At 39.6% G+C, this 5297-nt stretch overlaps 1 protein-coding gene across 1 annotated transcript in view; it reads right to left on the minus strand.

Annotated features, from left to right (window-relative positions):
• Zc3hc1 (zinc finger, C3HC-type containing 1) overlaps positions 1-5297 on the minus strand; it is a gene marked incomplete in the record, with an annotated part of 24931 nt that overhangs the window by 17103 nt on the left and 2531 nt on the right.

The following is a 5297-nucleotide window of genomic DNA, read 5'->3' on the forward strand; positions in this document are numbered from 1 at the left end:
CTGTGCCATAACTACCTTTACCTTTACTTTCCACAGAATGAAAGTGGTAAAATTAATAATATTCTACATCTCCTTTTTTTTTTTTGGTCTTTTTGAGACAGGGTCTCATTATGCAGTTCAGTTTGGCCTTCAGCTAACTTTGTAGCCCAGGCTGGTCTCGAAGTAGCAATGATCCTCCTGCCTCAGCCTCCTGAGTGCTAGGATTACAAGAGTGCACCACCATACCTGGCTTAGACTCAACTGTTATATACTAATAGGTGTGTATGGATGTACACATTTTAAACAGCTGAGAGTAGCTAAAAATGTTCATAAATGTTTACTGATCCTTACTTTTATTTTTTGTGAGTGGTACTAGGCACTGAACCCAAGACTGTCACACAGAGCTACATCCCTAGTCCTTTCTTTATTTTTACTTTTAGTTTTGAGACAAGGTCTTGCTCAGTCAAGTTGCCCAGGCTAGGTTGCCCCAGCCTCCCAAGTGCTGGAATTACAGGTGTACATCACCACACCCAGCTTTGTGTGTGTGTGTGTGTGTGTGTGTGTGTGTGTGTGTGTGTGTAACACTTTACCTAAAGAGTTCTTATTTTATACAGCACAAAGGGGGAAAAAAGATAAAGCAAGAGAGTTCTATATTTTTATAAAGGATACAGAAGTTTGAAAAACATTCTAATATCAGCAAAAGGAGGAATGATGATTAGATAACAGAATTTAGATATAAATGTGAAAGGAGCTGGGATTACCTAGAATAAAAGTAACAGAATCACTTACCTAGATTAAGTTAAATAGATGATCACCTTGTCCAGAAGTGATCAATTTAGAGCCAATAAGAGCAAAAGGAAATGGATCTAAATACTGTATTGAAAACTGAGCTGAATCCCGCCCCCCCCAAAGAAAACTGAACTGAATCCAAAGAACTGTTACGATAGTTAAAATATCTTCTCCTTCCTGAGCACATTAAAGTCATTAGATAGGGAACAGGGAAGACGTCTGTGCCAGGATGATATGGAGAGACCATACAATGTAGCCTGAATCTAAGTGGGCTGAAAAGGGAAACCAGATAGAAGGGTGGCCCATGCTGGGGGTGTCAAAGTAAAATGAGATGTAAAAGATATCCACATGGACAAATTCCATGTGGAGTGCTAGGGCCTGAATGAGATAAAGAGCTGAGATGGTGGCACATGCCTGTGATCCTAGCACTGTGGGAGGCTGAATCAAGAAAACCACAGGTTTGAGGCCAGCCTGGGAAATTTGTTGACTTAGCAAGACCCTGTCTCAAAATAATAAATTTTTTAAAAAGGAGCAGTAATGTGGCTCAGTATAAAGATCCTGAGTTCAATCACTAAATACCATGGAAAAAAACCAGGTCATTCATGCAGGAGACAGAAGCACAGCAGAAATGGAATAGTGCATGCATACAGGGAGACTGAGGAAAGTAAATGTATTAAGGATAAAAAGAATTGAGCTTCACAGTGTTGAGTAAGGGCAAGACAATACGAAAAGGGAGACAATTAGAATGAATTCTGTGGGGCAGAACGTGAATTAGAAGTGCCAGCAGGGCTCACACAGTTTTTCAAATATAGACATAAATAAACAAATGTAGACATAAACATGTGTACAGTTGGCTTTCCTTATCTGTAAGGTCTCCATCTGCAAGCTCAGCTAGCCATAAATTCAAGGGTTTTTTTCTTTTGTTTCCCAAAGAATGCATCTGAGTGCTAAGGCTGTAACTAAAATGATAGAACATTTGCCTGGTATATGTGAGGCACTGAGTTTAATCACTACATAGCCCAGGCTGGTCTCAAGTACTATGCCACTCTCTGTAAGAAGCTTGAATATCCAGGGATTTTGGTGTCCAACGGGGTCCTGAAGTCAACTCCCTTGTGGCTACCGAGGGATAACTCTACACGTACACATAAATGTAGGCCACATACATATGCATATGTGTATTATGTTTATCTATACATACAGCATTCCCTAATTCCTTAGTTTTTCCTCTAAGGGTACCTAACAGCAATAGCATCCATGACTACAAGTTCACGTTGTAACACTCCACAGATCTTGGCTTTGTAACCCCGCCCAGTACTAGATACTGAACCAAGGGCTTTCACCGTGAGTTACATTCTAGCTCTTTTTTGAGACAAGCTCCTACTAAGTAGCTAAACTGCCCAGGCTGGAATAGTATTTGGGATTCTCCTACCTCAGCCTCCCAGAATAGTGGGATTATAGGTGTGTACCATCATTAGATCCTGACTTTTAAATAGCATTCTAGAACCAGGTGAGGCACATCTGTAGTCTCAACACTTGGAAGGTGAGGCAGGAAGACTGCCACAAATTTGAGACCACCCTAGGCTACATAGTGACTTCAAGGCCAGACTGAACTACATAGCGAGACCCTGTCTCAAAACACACACACACACACACACACACACACACACACACACACACACACACTTGAAGAGGATTCCACTGACTATTGAGGGACAACTGGAGCACAGTAATAGATTGTAATCCACTGAACAAAAAAGGAAACCATGAGCCTGTGATGCTACAAATATGTAAATAAGAATATGAAATTTGATGGGGAATGGGAGAGTTACAGTTTTAGATAACCTCCTCATGAAGTGGTTTTTATTTTTATTTATTTATTTATTTGGTCTTTTTGAGACAGGGTCTCGCTATGCAGTTCAGGCTGTCCTTGAGCTCACTTTGTAACCCAGGCTGGTCTCCAATTCACAACAATCCTCCTGCCTCAGCCTCCCAAGTGCTAGGATTACAGTTGTGTGCCACCACGCCCAGCATGAAGTGGTTTTTATTACAAAGGAGTTATTTTACAAAGGAGCAGGTAACGATCATAGCCAATATTTCCTTCACCAAGTGATCACCACCATAAAGAGATAACCCTTAATATGTGCCGCCTGACTAGATCCATGAGCATGCAGCATCATTTTATGATCCTCTTGCAGAGCTTGAACCTATCAGAAGGAAACACCAGACAAAGGTGAGCTGAGGTATGATCTATACTTTGCTTAACTCTTCAAAAGTGTTAAGATAGGGGCTGGGGATTTAGCTCAGCAGCATAGTGCCTGCCCGGCAAGTGCAAGGCCATGAGTTCAATTCCCGGTACGGGAAGAAAAACAAAAAAACAACAAACAAACAAACAAACAAAAAAAGTGTCAAGGTCATGAAATTAAAGAGAAAAAAAACAGTAAAGGTTCTAGATTACAGGAGACTAAAGCAACATGACAACATAATGCAAAGATAATCAACAAGATCTTTTCTGCTGCAAAGAACATTATTAGTACAACTAATTAAAACAAACTGGGATCTGAGGATTGGATGGTAATAATTTATCATTGCCAATATTCTGCTTTATCTCTTGGTGGTAAGAAGGACTGAACACAGCATCTCGAGCAGACAAGTGATCTACCATTTAACTACATCCTTAACGCTTTTTATTTTGAAAGAGTGTCTCACTAAATTGCCCAGGCTGTCCTCAAACCTGCTTCAGCCTCTCAAGTAGCTGGGATTACAAGTATGAGCCACTGTATCTGGCAATTTTCTGATTTTGATTACTGCATTCTGGGTATGAAAGAGAAAATCTTTGTGGGAAATATTTGGGAGTAATGAAGCATCACTTTGGTGATTTACCTGCAAATAACACAGGAAAAAAAAAAAATTCATTACCTCTGCAACCTTTCACAGGTCTGCGTACTCAGCCCCCTGTATCCTCAGGTCCTTCACCTACAGGTTCAGTGAACCATGGACACCAAAAATATTCTTAGGGCTGGGGATTTAGCTCAGTGGTAGAGTACTTGCCTAGCATACGTGAGGCCCTAGGTTCAACTCTTATTACTGCACAAACAATTTTACAAAATGGTATCTGTACTGAACATGTACAGACTTTTTTCTAGTTATTATTCCCTAAATAATAAAAGTATAACCACTATTCACATTGCATTTACATTATACTAGGTATTATAAGTAATCTAGGGATGATTTAAAGTACACAGGACAATATGCATAAATTATATGCAAACACTACACCATTTCATATAAAGGACTTGACCTTCAAGGGATTTTGGTATCCAAGCGGTCCTGAAAACTTCCCCCATGGAAACTTAGGGACAGTTATTTATTTATTTAATTTTTGGTGTTTTGAGATAGGGTCTTGCTAGATATCTCAGGCTGGCCTTGTACTTGCAGTGATCCTCCTGTCTCAGTCTCCCAAGTGCTAGGATTACAGGCATGCATCACCATGCCTAGTATAGGGACATTTATAACCGTTTTAAAATTAAAGCCTGGCATGGCTGTAATCCCAGCTATTTAGGAGGATCATAAGTTTGAGATCAGTCTGGCAAAGTCTAGCAAGACCTCATCTCAAAATAAAATAATAAAAAGTCTGGGATATAGCTCAGTAATCCCTAGGTTAAATCTCTAGTACTGAAAAAAAAAAAAAAATTAAACACACACACACACACACACACACACACACACACACACACACACGAAGGTAGGCAGCTTTTAAGGTGGCTCCAATAATCTTGCCTTCTGGTATTTATGCCCCTGGTTAATCTCTTCAGTACAGGTTGGCCTACTGACTTGCTTCTAATAAATAGAATATGGCAAAAATGATAGGATGTCATTTATGAGATTAGATTACTCAAATAAGTGGCTTCCATTTTGCTTTCTCATTTGCTCACCCTGACAGAAACCAGCTGCCAAGTTCTGAAAGGCCTACATACTAAGGAATCAAGGGAGGTCTCTAGACAATGGACAGTACAGAACTGAAGCCCTCAGTCCAATAGCCAGGAGGATATGAACCATGTCAACAATCGTGAGAGCTTTGAAGTGGGACCTTTCCTAGCTGAGCCTTGAAATGACTATGCTCCAGCTGACCCTGACTATAGCCTACAAGACAGCCTGAACCAGAAACTCACTAAGCCTTGCCTAGATGCCTGACTCACAGACACTGTGAGATAATGTTTTAAGCCACTAAGTTTTAGGGCAATCTGTTAGGCAACAATTACACAAAAGAAAATCTACAAAGAGATAATGTAGCAGTACAGTCTTTTAAAAATTAGACTATACTCTGCCTTTGCCATTTGCTAGTAGGATGTCTTGGGCAAGTCATATAACCTATTGCTACAACTATTTCCTTTTATGTAAAATGAACAAAATAATAGTAATACATGGATTTTAGGTGAAGATTTTATATATATATATATATATGTATATTAGTTATTCTTTCAGGCTGTTCATTTTTTTCTTCTGTAAAAAGAAAAGGTTAAAAAAAAAAG

The sequence above is a fragment of the Chinchilla lanigera genome, unplaced genomic scaffold (assembly GCF_000276665.1).
Source record: "Chinchilla lanigera isolate Chin_1 unplaced genomic scaffold, ChiLan1.0 scaffold00078, whole genome shotgun sequence".
Classification (NCBI taxonomy): Eukaryota; Metazoa; Chordata; class Mammalia; order Rodentia; family Chinchillidae; genus Chinchilla; species Chinchilla lanigera.